The sequence below is a fragment of the Pangasianodon hypophthalmus genome, chromosome 7, assembly GCF_027358585.1.
Source record: "Pangasianodon hypophthalmus isolate fPanHyp1 chromosome 7, fPanHyp1.pri, whole genome shotgun sequence".
Lineage (NCBI taxonomy): Eukaryota > Metazoa > Chordata > Actinopteri > Siluriformes > Pangasiidae > Pangasianodon > Pangasianodon hypophthalmus.
Window position 1 is genome coordinate 26,829,702 of NC_069716.1, and position 15,634 is coordinate 26,845,335.

The 15,634-nt window shown below is 37.9% G+C and overlaps 1 long non-coding RNA gene across 1 annotated transcript in view; it reads right to left on the bottom strand.

The window, feature by feature from the left end:
* Positions 1-1,992: 1,992 nt before the first annotated feature.
* The window catches only part of LOC117597692 (uncharacterized), a 155,490-nt gene continuing 141,848 nt past the window's right edge, over positions 1,993-15,634 (bottom strand). Inside the window, exon 3 of the long non-coding RNA XR_004578439.2 lies at positions 1,993-7,045. This is a non-coding gene — a long non-coding RNA (uncharacterized LOC117597692). The remainder of the gene's footprint in view (positions 7,046-15,634) is intronic.

The following is a 15,634-nucleotide window of genomic DNA, read 5'->3' on the forward strand; positions in this document are numbered from 1 at the left end:
GACTAATTGTTTCATAAAACAAAAGATGTGCTTTTTATTATTATTTTTTTAAATCATGTTTTATTTTTTACTCCATTACTCCATTACTATTTCATTAATTACTACATTAATGTAGTAACAATATTATTAAATTTATAGTACTAGTATTATTAAATTTAAAAAATATGCTAAATATATTTGAAGAGCTGCTAAGCCTTCTAATGCTATGGATAAACCTTTCTTTAAGCTCCAACCATCTAAAAAAAAAAAAAAAAAAAAAAAAAGTACACTCATGACACAGTTTGCTTGTGCTTTATATTCTTTATGAGCAATGTGGGGAAAATACAGGAGATGATCTAGCACACACACACAGAGAGAGAGAGAGAGAGAGAGAGAGAGAGCCCTTCTGGTATCCTGTTTAAGTTTATAATCATCAGACAAAATATCGACCTGGTTAAAAAAAAAAAAAGCTATAAGTAATAAATAGAGTATTCTTATCATATTATTAGCCGGTAAAATGTTGGATATTGCGCAATAATCCGCTCGCCCTGTAAGTCGGGTTTTTTCCCCCTGAAGCATCTTGTGTATGAGGAGAGGTTGTAGCTAATTCTCAGTGTTGTTAACATTTAAACTCAGAATAGTGGATGTTATTTGGAGTTTCCGGATCGACTCGGGTGGAACACTGGCTTCACAGGATCTTAATTAGAAGTAGGTCAGAGCAAGTCGCGTAAGTATTTGCTCCCTGGACAGTGAACAATAAAGATGCGCTGTTTTGCGCAGAGATAGAGGACTGAAAGATGCGCATAAGAGACGCTACTGCAATCTATTGCAAATAACCTACTTAACTAAGGAGATGATAAAAGATACTGATAAAAAAGCGACATGAGAAATGAAGCAATAAAATTAGAACTTCCCGACATGATTTAAAAAAAAAAAAAAAAAAAAAAAAAAACTTCTAGCCGGTATCATTTAAAGATGAAACCCTGAGTATCCCTCAGACTGCATCTGCATCCCATCCTACTGAAGAGTACGGCACAAACTACAGGTTACTATGGTTACCATAAAAGGAGAACGGAACGAGACGGAAGAGCAGCGCGTGCTGATGGTGCAAAGCCAAAACAGATCCCCCCCGCCCCCCCGCGCACATTAGTGACGTCACCAAACCTGCTTAACACCCATCAGAAGTGCACTCTGGGTTCACTCTGAATCCATGGACAGCAAATTGGAAGTGCTGAAGTGCTCTAACACACCTGACTCAACTCATCAGCTCACTACACAAGCTCTTCTGGGGTTTATAAAGGGTGTGTTAGAGCTGTTTTCAGATTTATTATTATTATTATTATTATTATTATTATTATACTACATAAAAGTTCCATTTGTACTGTTTATATGTCATTTTTAATTTTTGTAACTATTTTTTAAGAACTAGCATCACCAGGAATATAATCAGACATTTTTAAAGAAAAAAAAATATTTTACTTATATTTCAATGATATTAATTTTTTTCAGCACGTTTTTTCGCAACTTGGAGAAGTGATCTTTTCACCGAAATACCAAAGAAATAGAATTATTTTCTGTTATAAATAGAGATAAAAATACAAACAAAGAACACCTGCAAACAAATGTCTTGACATCAGCTGCAAGAGATATGTGGTGCTAAAACAGGAAAAATATGAGATCAAAAAAACATAACCACGATGTCTTTGTTTTAATTTAACAAAAATAGTGATGGACAAAACAAAGTGTTTAAATATGTTTGAGTATTTACACCACATTCTACCACAAACACATTCATTTCTGCATCTATAATTTATTTCTAATATCTTTCTCTTGCTACCATTACCCAAAGTCAATTTATTATTATTATTATTATTATTATTATTATTATTATTATTATTGATAATTTATAAATTGTAGTTTTAATAATTATTGCAGTGTATTTAGTTGTAAACCTTGTTAAAGTTATTTAAGATAAATGTGTGGACAGAATTTCATTTAAAAATATTAATATATATCTTGTATAAGAGTCACAATGTTTTTGAGCAATAAAATGAAGCAAATCAAACAAAGAAAAAGGAGGATTTGCTGCTTGACATGTCCCTCGAAAAAATATTACAAAAGCCCGTTTTATACAAATACAGCACCATCCATGACCATAACACACCCATTAAACTTCTAATCCTACTGTTACAATCACACTCCATTCTCTTCACAAAGGCAAAGACAATTTTCTCACAATTTTTTCCGGTTTATTTTTTTGTGGTTGGCCGGCCACAGATGTTCCTAAAGAACAAAACAAGAGTGAGAGCTTAGTCATCCATTAAGAAACAAAAGTGTGTGACATGCTTCATGAATTCACCTCTGCAGTTTTGTCGCTCATCTCATTGCACACTCAATCTCAGGTGTGCAGCTGTTATGAACTCAGTGATGAAGTTCTCCCAGGAACGTTTTCTCACAGTGAGGAGCAAGCTACGCTTTTCGGGTACATCAGCATCCACCTTGCTTTCTCTCATTAGCATCGTAATGTAATATAATAAAACAGTGCAAGTTTACTAGACAAGGTTGCCTTCACAATCTGGTCAGTTTTATTTTTTATTTTATTTTTTAAAATTTTTTTATTTTAAGCAAGAAGTCACAGGAAGAATGAAAACTGATGTAAAACAAAAATCAATCATAAAAACACTTCATCATTGTTTCCTTAACCTTTTAAGCTACTTTACATTTCCGAACCTTTTTATTCAGTAACTACATGGAGTAAACACAGGAACTATAATAACTACAATGCCAAATGATTAATATCACATTATAGTGCGCAAATCTGGAACCATCCTCAACTTCTCGGAGTTTAGAAGGTTAATGGAGTGTAACTACAAGCTGATCAGAAGAACAGTTAGAAACTCAAGTACAGAAAACAGCATTAAATACTCATTTTATGTTAAACATGGGAAAAAGTGATTCACATGAAAACAGAAATTATTTATTATTGATGATACATCGCGCTGATTTCTACTGTCAAGATTTTATTTCTTATGACGTCTTACTTTGAATGACTTCTATGGCATAAATTTTATTCAGACAATTTTATACTTTATAACTAAGGTTTATGCTTATTATTATTATTATTATTAGTAGTAGTAGTAGTATTACTACTACTACTACTACTAATAATAATAATAATAAATCCCACTTGTACTGTAGTCTGAAAACCTCTGTACCTTCAGTACATAACAATCAAACAATGAATGCCAATTAATTATTATTTGAGCCTGTTTTCTTTAAGGACCTCTGCTTTCCACGTCACTGACACTATTATTAACTTGATTGTTTCATTCTGATAGCAAACATGCAAAAGATGTACAGGAGGAGAGAACAGAGAACAGAAGCAAGCAGTGAGGTAGCTGATGATCCTGAAATCATGGTGATATGTTTTGCCACCAATAACACCACCAAAACATGAAGAAAAACATCATCATTTTATCCACACTCTGCGAAAGACATCAGTACGCCATGTCTTTTCATGGCATTAATTTGTTAAACCGCAGTCATCAGTGATGTTGACGTGCTTGTGCTGACAGCGTGTTGACAGATGTTTTCTTCAGACTCAGTCAAGTTGCGTAAAAACCATGTCCAGCAAAAAAAAGACCATGTCTGCACTCATGATGATCAGTCTCTCTGTTGCACTTTCACCATCATATGGGAGTCTGTAATACATTTCATGCATGTGAAGAGGACACGTTGTACATGCCTCCTTTCTTCTTCTCCCCAGAACAGTCCATTTTCCCATGTTCATATCTCTAGCGCTTGAGTTTGTCACTCATACAACAGCTGCTGGCTGATACAACACTATCCTAGAGTCCATTTCGTTTTCCTCCTTCCCTCCTGTGTGCAGAAAGAACCCACAGAGAAACAAAAGCACTGTTGGGAGGGAACCTTGGTGGAGAATGCAAGGACTTCTCGGGGGCAGGTTGTGTCCCTCAGGAATCCGTCAGCATGAAAGATCTGCCTCACTCCCTGGCATGGATCTTTCTCGTGCCGCAAAGAGAGAGAGAGAGAGAGAGAGAGAGAGAGGGAGAGAGGAAAAAACATCCTGAAGACTTCCACCTGGTAGTGCGGGAGAAGAGCAGGCGAGATCAAACACGCTCTGAACCCCAACACTGATTATTTCTCCCCCCTTTTTGGTCTAGGTCACTTTATCCTGATGACACTTAAATAGCATTTCAAACTTCTGTTAAAAGTCATAACAGCAACAGTGTCAGTTGAAATGCAGCTGCCATTAGAGCAGAAACAGGAAAACAACAAAAAAATTTTCATTCAAGGGGATCTGAGCCTGACTGAGTACACAGTATTATTTTTCTGTTGATTCAACCATAACTGACAGTTTAATCCGTCCCATAATAACACCAAGTGTCAAATTAATATGTTCATCAAATGGATTAACATCAATTTCATGACAATAATTAACAATAATTAAGGTGTTTTCACTTCGTATTTGCAGTGGATCTTTTTTGTTTTACATACACTATACATCACATAAACTCAAATTTATCTTTTTTCCCAGAGGAACGTGCATATTTGCATATTTTGTGCTATGTAGCAGTGATAATAATAATGATTTAATTCATGCAGCATATCCCAGAAGTCCAACATCATAGGAGAAAAAAAAATACAAAAAAAAGCTTTTATTTACAGGACTTGTAAATCCACCATTTTTCTCAATACACATATTTCTATAAGTCTGTGAATAGAATTATTTGCAGTCGCTCTTCCTTGGTCAGGTATAGCGTTTCTCATTGACCTAAAGACACTTTCCAATAACTACAAGGGTGGACAAATAATCCAGGATGAGCAGATTTTGTATCCAGGATATAATTTTTTCAGCCAACTAGCAGGAAAAACAAGTTCAGTAGCTGTTTATGGTTATACAGCAGTTATAACCAGTGTTTTCACTTATAGAACAACCAGAGGAAAGGAAAAAACCCTAATTCCTACTGACATTCACAAAAGAAAACTTTTCATTAGATGTTTGTTTAAACGTAACATGTTCCAGTCGGTTCATGTATTTCTCAGTGGTGTGCTACTCTTTTCCGAATCCCACCACCTGCTGCACTACGCACAAGCACCGAGGACGTATTCTAGCTGTGTATAGGAACTGAGTAAAACTGAGTAAAACTGTACAGTGCAGCAAAAAAAAAAACCCTCTAATGCCAGCGGAAAACACAGTCTGCTTGCATTTAACACTACAGCGAGCAAAAATGAAGGCGCTACTCAGACTCAAATAATGTTTTTGTGTGCAGAGACAGAACACCACAGCTCATAGCTGAAACGTTTCCTGCTTTTACAGGTAGTATAATAATAATAATAATAATAATAATAAAGACAATCATCAGAGGTACTCAACATTAAACCAACATTTAACAGACATCAGAGGTTATACACTGCAAAAAAATGACATCTTAGCAAGTAAAAATATCTTCAGATTTATCTTATTATAAGATTTATCTTACTCTTATTATAAGATTACAACAAACCCGAAAATAAGATTATTAAACCTATTTCTAGATATTTTTACTAATTTCAGTTATGTCTGAAATGATCTTGTTTTATTGGCAGAATTCTTCCCCCCTAATTTTAAGCACTTATTTCTAGAAAGAATCTAAAGTTTCTGAAACCATGCTGAATAGTATTATATTTGATTTATAATAATCTCATAATAAGAAATATCGGATACATTCGCCCATATTCAAGATATTTTCAGATATCATTTTCGCAGTGTAGTTGTTTTAAGTTGAGGTTTAATGTTGGAGATTGTCTGAGTGTAAGGAGAAAAGAGTTGGGAAGTCTGGAGCAGGTATAATCATGAAAAGCCGGATGGTGCAGAAGGTTTGGTAGTAAAGAAGAAGATCAGGTAGGAACGAGGGAGAATGGAAGTGAGGGGAAAAATTTAAAACTACATGCATTGTTTTATGTGAAGTGAACATTATTTTGAGATATGATGTACAAGCAGGTAACCACAAGCCCCAGACCACCCTCAGTACACCTCTACACGTCTCTCGTACTGTACTGGAGAGGCGAACACCATTCTTACAAAAGTAAGAAAAGTTTTGATGAAGGTGGTGGGGAATGGTGTCTAATACACGGCTCCAAAATGTCCCATAGATGTTCAGTTGGGTTGAGATTTGCTGAGTGTGAGGTGGGGTCATGATGGACAAGCCCACGGCCACCAGGATGGAAATGTTTCATCATAGAATAAAGGTAACCAGTGAGAAGAACTTTGGATTGATTTGCAGTGATGCTTCTTCTTAAGGGGACAAGTAGACCCAAATTACACCTATAAAATAACAAAGTCACCTTTTTTTCCTTTTAATCGGGCACTTGTCTGCAGGTGTGAAATAAATGATTGCTTTCGAACAGTAAAGAAGTTAATGATTAAAGTTCGCACTAAGGTATGGATTTCAGTAATACAGCAGTTATACAACATAGACGTGGGACTATTCTATAGACCGCAGTATCATTTCAACATCAGTGCAATTTTTTTGTGCATTTATTGTGAGCCAAAAACAAACTCAGCGTGCTAATATTATATCTTACTTCAGCTCTCACCACTACCTCTCTGTGTAGATTAGGAATCCCACATTTACACCTGCTAAACACACAAATGAACGTTTTTTCGTCTCAGTTGGTTAGCATCTTGACTGAGCTAGTTACCCAGTTGTGCTGTTGGTTTAGAGTCTGCGGGGAACCAAAGGGAGCAGATGGGCCTTTCGGTAGAGATAAGTGAATAAGATTACTGTAACAATTTCAGCTTTCTCACGTTCTGCATGCGTCAGGTGTTGCCTACGTCTTGCTTTTTTCAAACATAGCTCTCAACCAGTGGGCCAGAAAAGATCTAATACAATATAACTACTGAAATTATCTTCAGGTGCTGCATCCGTCTCGAACTTCCAAATATAGCTCACAGTCAATGTGACCTGAAAATGATGGACCAGAATGCATTGTAACCTGCTGAAATGTCTTCAGGTGTGGTCTTCTTCTCGCATTCCCAAATATAGCTCTCATCGAGTGTGACCTGAAAATGCAGTAAAAGGACAATGAGGATTAACAAGGTCTAAGACTAACATGCCTATTATTATGTTATGACTATTTATGAACTCAGTTGTGAATTTCCTAACAGAGAGTAACAGAGAATGTGATAGCGAGGTTGTTCTTTGAAAGTTGTCGCTGTTCTTTGAAAATTGTTGTGGTATTGGGACTTTTTAAGTGGGAATTTAAACTGCACTGCAAAAAATGACATCTTGGCAAGTGAAAATATCTTGAATACAGAATATAAGATTGCAATAAACCAAATGTGTGATTATTTAATCCTGCAGAAATCTTTTACTATTTTCAAGCTTGAAATAGTCTTATTCTATTGGCAGATATTTTTTTCAAGCAATATTATCTAGCGATAGAATAAGAAAATTTAAAGCTTGAAATGTTTGTAAAAGCATCTAAAAACAAGCTGAGTAATCTTATATTTGATTAATGATAATCTTATAATAACAAATATTAGATCAATTTGCCCATATTCAAGATATTTTAATTTGTCACTAAGATATCTTTTTTTTCCAGTATGGATTTTATACTTACTGTAAAACACTTAATGAAAGATCCCCAATTCAGGCCTCCAAACCAAAACCTGAGTATCAGAAATCAACTCCTCCGCTTCATTACAGTTACACCAGCATGCATGAATTCACAGCGCAAGTACCACACTTGGATCAGGCTACAATAATCTGATCCTTTTGGGCCAACTCAAGTGTTGGGGTATAATTTACGATGTGTATCTTTCAAGTTGTTCCCCCGGCCTCCTCCTGGAGCCTTCTCTGAGATCTGCTGTGTGGGTCTGGAACATGTGTTGCGCTCTATATGGCTCACAAAGGTAAAGGGAAGCTTAACATCCTGGGAAAATCTCACACAGTGTGAAATTACCTTGATCCAAAGATTCCTGGCGCATACCAGCTCAATGAACCCATAACAGTGCTGTGGAGCAGGCAGACAGCCCACTGCGGAACAGCTGGGACAGACAGACAAGGCGAGGGAGAGGTCGGGTTAAGAAAGGAGGAGGTGAACCAAAAAAATGTTTTGATTTTCGAAAAACAAGAGTTAACAATTCACAATTACACATGAATTAGAACATATGCAATACTCTTTCAGAAGTATTGCTAGAAGTTCTCCTAAAGAAGAAGAAGAAGAAGAAGAAGTGTGAAGTGATCGGTGTATGACGTCAGGAAGGATTGAGCATTGCGTCTGCTCGGGACACTCCTGTGACTATGACTTTGTTTGGGTTTATTTAGGGAGGTGGAGGCCATCTTGGCTGGAATGCTGTTGTTATGAGCATAAATCTGGCGAAAGCTCTCAGCAGTTGGTGTAATTGCTGCTTTTATCCTCAGACACAACAGTGAAGAGGAAATGTCACATGGTGTAAGAAGAGAGAGGCGACGAGAGCCTGCGCGTCTTTTCCGATTTCCGACGAAGGCTGTACAGATCGCCACTTCGTCACACAGCTTCACTGCTTGACATCATGCAACTTGTTAAGCCACAAGCCTCATTTTCATGGACTCGACTCAGACTGCAGGTTTAGACAAATAAAGGCAGGTTTAGTGTCTCTGCACAAATGAGACTACATTTGTCTACTTCTATAACTCAAGCACTTGAGAAGAAAGGTGAAGCGTTGCATTCTTCGAGTACCCCGGACTAAAAATAGTCAGCTGAAGATGCCATTAAGTTCAGGCGAATTTCAGGGTGGTGAAAGGATACTGAAACATCAAACACACATCCGCTCCACCCTCCCCCCTCCCCCCACCCACACCCATCCCCACCTCCATCCCCACCCCCACACACACACCTTAATATACTGCTTTAAGTTAAAAAGGACAAAAGTAGAGATAGATATAAAATTGATTGCTAGTTAAATAAAGGCAGAGAATGTTTCTTGCAGTTGCCATGCAACTTGACAAAACATATCAGAGCTCTGAGTCATTTCATTCGCAACAGATTATTCAGTTATGTGCACAACGCATTGCGTTGCTATAATTTACACTTTATTCTGTCTGAATTCTGATCATGCTCACATCTTGGTAGGCAATCTGCATGTAAATCTGCACAAGTGTGGAGCATCAGTTATAAGTTATATATTTTGTAGAAAGAAATAGAAAGAGAGAAAGCATACTGTGTTTCAGCATCGTTTCAAAGGCAGTTTGTGTAACTAAAAGCACCTGCGTTCTCAATGCCATTTTGTAACGAGTTATCTGCCACAACTTGACCTCAGCATACTTACAATGCCTTAGCATGAGAAAATGAGAATGTTGTTTCAGTTTTGACACAATGCGTGAAAACGTTTGCATGAAACTTTTGGTCTTAACGTTCAGGGACTGTACAAGCAAACGGTGTCAGTCCCTCTACACACACACACACACACACACACAGACACACACACACACACACACACACACACACATATATATATATATATATATATATATATATATATATATATACATACATACATATATGTACACACACACACACACACACACACACACACACTTGAATGCACCTTTATCAGAGCCTGAGAGATTCTATTGTGGCCTAGAAAGTTTTGTTGGTTTTGGTTCCCAGCCAAGCTCTTGTAGATATTTATCAAAAGATACCTACGTTCACAGGGATTCAGTTCCGTATTTTTCTAACCTGCTTTTTTCTGAGATCATTCTCTACAGGTTGCCTGGTGGACATGCCAGTAGCCTATATGAAAGGCAGCATGAGCTAAGGGAGGACTTCACACCTGCTGTGGCCTCATGGGACAGTTGGGTCATTACAGGAAAACAGCTGGAAAGGTGGAAAGTTCAAGAATAAAAGCAGGACTTTAGTCAAGATGAGGGGAGGAGTAGGGTTTCACTCCTATACGTCCTTTTGCTGAGTCAGAATCAATGTGAAGTTGATACCTTTGGTTAAGTTGCTGTTTGGTTTGGAAAACTAACCAAAAGGCAAAAAGGGGCATGTCAGGCTGAAAATATACTTATAAAACTGCTCAGAAATACTGTGATAGAAAACCTGGCACTAAATAACTGCAGTGGAAAACCTGGCGCTAAATAACTGATTACATAATTATATAAATATCTACATTCAAACATTTTGTGCATCGGATCCAGCGTGTTTCTTCTCCATCATTTCAAATCTTCAGAATACACGGCATTTCTACAGCGCTACAGCTCTGTCCTATGGCACAGTTTATCAGCTCACATCTACAAAAAATGCTGCACCACAAAACACATGGCTTGTTTGATTCATTTCCTGCAGTCGAGTCAATTAAAGTAGACTCAGAACCGCTCTAGAGTTCTCCTGAATGCAGAGCGAGACCACCTCTCTCATATGCGCTCACATCCGCGCCCGAGTGTGATTGCTGTGTTCTCACCTGCCTCAAGAACCATATAGAGGAGGAAAACATTCAGATTGAATTCTACATACAATATACTAAAGCAGCCTTGGAAAAAGGTTTTACCATTGGGAAGAACAACAGGATCTTGGAATGTCAAAATCACTTTACACAATTTTAGCTCCTGTCACAGATGAATTTTAGTAATTGTAGTGTGTACCCGTCATGAGCCTAACCACTTCCTGATCTGCCAGCAATTGCAGCAACATTTTTTCAGTATATTAGAAATGATCAGATTAGAAATGAGGAGAATGATGTGATAAATCTGGTATGAGTGCACATATGACAAGAAGTCATACATAAAGCTCAGAAATTCTCCAACTAAGACAAACCAAAGAAAACACCCCCCTCAACTCGGAATTCCTACTCGGAAAGTCAGGACGGTCTCCTGAACCCCGAGTTCAGCACAAGACTTCATCACAAGTAACATGGCTGCTCACAGCATCAACAGTAAACAAAGGAGCACTTCTTACCTTTTAAATCAATTATGCTGTATATATTAGTATTTGCTTTTGATCCAAAAACATGAAGACATATTCGCTTGTTAAATCTATAACACTGACTATACAGTTCACTCTTTTGAGAAGGTAAACATACATCGCTCATATCACTGACTGTTGCCAACAAACGATGCATTTAGAGAGTCCATGTTTTTCCAAATTTGTAGCTCGAACGCACAAGAGGTTGAAAATGATGCAGTTGGACCAATTTCCCACTTCCAAATTAAGACGAACACAGCATTTAAGAAGACTTTTACTGAGAAGCATGAAATGAGAGTGTGAGAGGAAACTCTTGTGGAAGGAAGGTATGACCAAACGGAACAACACTGATTGTGAAGGCCACTCCGTAGGGACTCGGGAGATTGAGGGGAAGCCAACTGAACTTCGGAAAGAGTTTGGGTTTTGGCAATTATCACAAATGAAAACACAAACACATGCTTTCGTGATAACCCAATCTTTGTTTCACCCATGTATTTTACAGACTACTTTTTTCTTGTTTCTCCTCATGAGTGCAACTTTCAACAGATTGAAAATCATATATGTGAGGAAATATCATATATTGAAAATCATATATGTCTAGGAAATACAAATCAGATGTCACTTCTTGACACCTCAACTTTAAGAAATTATAAATATATTTCATCAAAATGATGTTGATTTGATTTACTTTTTAACCTTAACCAAAAATCATGCTGTATAAGAAACCAGTTTAGCCAACATGGTGGCAAGAACATGCTGCAGCACCCCGACTTTCAGAATTCCTTTAACAGCAACTGCAGCTGCAAGTTATATCAATAACATATAGATAAACAAATAAAGAAATAATTGAACTTTAACAGAGTATTTTAAGTAGTTTTCGAGTTTGTATGTCAGAGATAGTAGGCTACACGTCTTTTAACACAGTGATTTGCCAAGCATTCCGGTTTTTAATTTATTAACGAACAACACATTGCATTTTTTAACTGTTTATAGTTACATTTAATGTTACGGAACGTCCACGAGAGTTGAGTCTTCAAGACTGCGAAGTTTGCCATTTCTGGTTTCTCGGCAACATGACAATCTACGTTTTTTTCTGTCTCATTAACTTCAAGAGGAAACGTGAGACTGGAGAGGGAAGGTCTGTTTGTAGCTGCTTTAACGTGATCGATAACAGAAACTAACTCCCGTGTTACAAAGAAAGGGGAACTAACTCCTGACTATTACAAAGTGCTGACTCCTTCCATAAATGTCTAACAGAATATTTTTTCTTGTTAAACAACACATTTTTATCCATTTATTATTTATTAGGCTTAGTTTATGTGGAGCATCTCCTGCACAAATCCCTGTGAATGAGGTGTTACTATGGAAACGATAATGTATTAGAACGAGCGCATTAATCTGAACCTGTCATTTATGTTACAGTACAGTTACAATAATTATTGTCAGAGCTAGTGTTATAGAAAATAAATCTACAGCTTCTAATTCAAGAAGTCAACCATGCTGTGGTATAAAACACTGTAATCAGCACACATTCTCTGATTTGAATATCATTCTTCACGTCCCAGCACAGTAGTAAAAGCAGCCAGTCTGACTAAACATGTCTAAACCTTGCTAGCTAAGTGTGATTTCCACACACAATGAATCTCACGCTTTCGTCAAGTTCTTGGATAGCTCTGTTCTGTAATGAAACAGACATAAGCCTCATTGACTCCGTTTGTAATCAGATAATGGGTGTCAAAATATCAGTGGAATGAAATCTTTAAATGCAATTTTCTCCCTGCTCACTTTTGGAGATAACCAGACTTTAAGACGCTAGAACTTTGCTTCTGGTTGAGCTACATGCAAAAGAGTAGGTTTCAGAACTACATATATTAGAAGATATGAGAATGATCAGATTTGCAAGTTGTTCTTTGTGCCTCACAGCCAAAGAGGAGTCTAGAGACATCCCAAGTTGGCGTTTCCTGTTGCAGGAACTCTCTGAACTGACCTTTTGGGTGATAAAAAAGTTGCTTTGTTTATAAAGTTAGGAATGTCCACGAATATTAATATATGGAATTTCATTTTTGACACAGTAACAGTCACATGAATAACAAGTGACTTCTTGGCTCTCTTGGAATGCCTGTGCATCTAAGACCATGTGCCTCTGAGATAATGAAGTTCAAACCTCAGTATGCACTGGACAAAACCATCTGGATTTCTGGCTGAGCAACACTTCTAGCGACACACTGCCTCTCCTTGATAAGGAATGAGCCATAATCTGCCTAATTGGCTAACGCATGCCCTGATTCATGTTTCTCATTTCTTAGTGTCCTCTATTTGTGGAAGGAATGAGATCAGCTGGATGCCATCTGAAGCCTTGTTCATGCTGGAGGATATCCGGAGGTTGTTCAGGGTCAGCATGTGAGGTCTTTTTTTTTCTTTTAGGTAAAGTGAAAGTGCTGTCACAGGAATGACACAGTAAGCAGCTGAGTTGGTGGGTTTCTTGTCTTTTTAGAGAAAAAAAGCTATTCCTGATCTATTAGCTCAGGAATTCCATTGCATGGCGAAGGCCACATCACAGGATGGCGTTTCACCTTTCAATCACTCCCCTTTAATCACGTTAGCTCATACATAATCAAATTGCAATTACTGACAGAAGTGAGAGCGGCGCTTTCGTCTGTTCTAATCTAATACATGTGTTTCCTAAAATACAGAGAAGACCGTGGTGTCACAGATGCACTGGGGGAAAACTACAGAAAGAAATAGAGAGAGAGGGGGAAAAAATATGACATTGACATGCTGTGTCATGCAGCAGCTATAAAAAGGGATGCGGGTCTTTTTTTTTTAATCAGTCTGAGAAGAAGGGCTATTTTTAGTTGCTGCATTAGGCAGGGGAAGTGTAAACAGTGGCCCATGCCCAGAGGCAGACGTGTGGATGACAAACAGCCAGTGGATTGTCTGACATATTCAGCCGCAGTGAGGACTCTGGGGGTCAACCTAAAAGAATGTGGCCATAGGCATTGAGCTAAACCACCAGCATTGTTTTGGAGCTTCACTCTTTCCTCCATCCCCCTCTCTCTATCTCTCTATCCCTCAGTTTTCCACTGAAGGTAATCTTGGTCACCCTATGATTCTGAGCTATGTGCTTCAAGTCTTTCAGTCTCGGGAGGGAATGCTAAGATCCCATTCATTCAGGAAAAGAGCTTTCGCGGGGATTTTGGATAGTACTGAGCCCCCCCTTGCACACACAACCACCTACCCACCCACATACACACACAGACACACACACATACACACACCAGGTTCACCGAGGCTTGACTTCCACACTCTTGAGCTTCCCAGCATGTCAAGGGTCAGAACCCAGACCTCCTCACTGATGGATCAAACCCCCCCTGCAGCCGCCTTCCACCCTTTTACCTCTTGTTCTCTCGTTCCTTACAACTTTGGAACTTTTAAACTCTCTCACACACACACAGAGAAAGAATGGACATCCAAAAATTCCTAATGAACTAAGGACGGACCAAACCAGAGTGACAAAACAGACCTAGAGATTTTGGGGGAAAAAAATCTTGCCTTCCTTTATGGAAAAAACAAATTTCACATGTGATTATGTGAGTAATATGAGACCACGTGAAAAAAAAACATGCATTTCACCATGTTATGTCCTGACACAACATGTGTGAATTCAAGTAAACATGACATCATGTGAACATTAAGTGATGATGTGAAAAATAAAACCACATGCACTATATGTGTAAAGGTCACATGATAATAAATAAATCATGAGAAAATCACGTGTAGACAGTTTATGAATCATAACATGAAGTGCCTAAAATCCATGTGTAAACTTCATATTTCCAAAGAAAAGTTCCTAAGCATTGATTCAGGGTGTGTGAATGATCATAATTTCATCTGTGTGAGCTGCTCAAAAAAAAAAAACCCCGATATATGAAATTAGCGGCAGAAAATATAACTTGTAACTTTTAATTTCTCAAAGTTTAATGTCAAATGTCAAATGTCAAAGTCAAAGTTTAAACTCTAACCACACACTCCAAATGAGTCACAGACGTGAATTCATTACATATATATTTACGTATGCATCTGACAAATTTGAGGCTGGGAAATTTATAACCACAGTCATAACATAAAACAAGTCTCCCTGAAAAATTACATACAAACTGCTCAAAATCTTTCAGTTTTTTTTTTTTCAAAACGTAGCATCAGGGGTTCACTCGTTCAGCATTTGACATTACCTAAATCTAGTCAAGGAACATAAACATTCCTTAGTTTAGGAAAAACTCTGTAATATCTGGGGGGTATTTAAGTCCAGCCCAGTGGCGATGGATGGCAGAGGGGAAAATGCATCAGGGGCATGCAGTCCATCTGACCTGCCAAACCCTAATTATGCCCAATTACACCGTTAACACAAGCAGGCTGCTGTTGAAAGGTCTCTGGGTGTTAGGCCAAGCATTTCCTGCTCCATGAATGGCAACCATCGCAGGAAATGTCGCTCTGAGCCTATAGCTTCTGCTGTCTTCTATTACGTGACAAGTTCGAGTCACACTTCCAAACACTAGCTTGGCATCTCTCCTTTTCTCTTTCTCACACTTTCTGAATACGCATACAGTACTTAAGTGGCTGCCCCACACCCACATACAGTATACAGTACACACCATTCATACGAGCCTCCGTTGAGTTGCATGACAGATGTATAGAGAACTCTAAG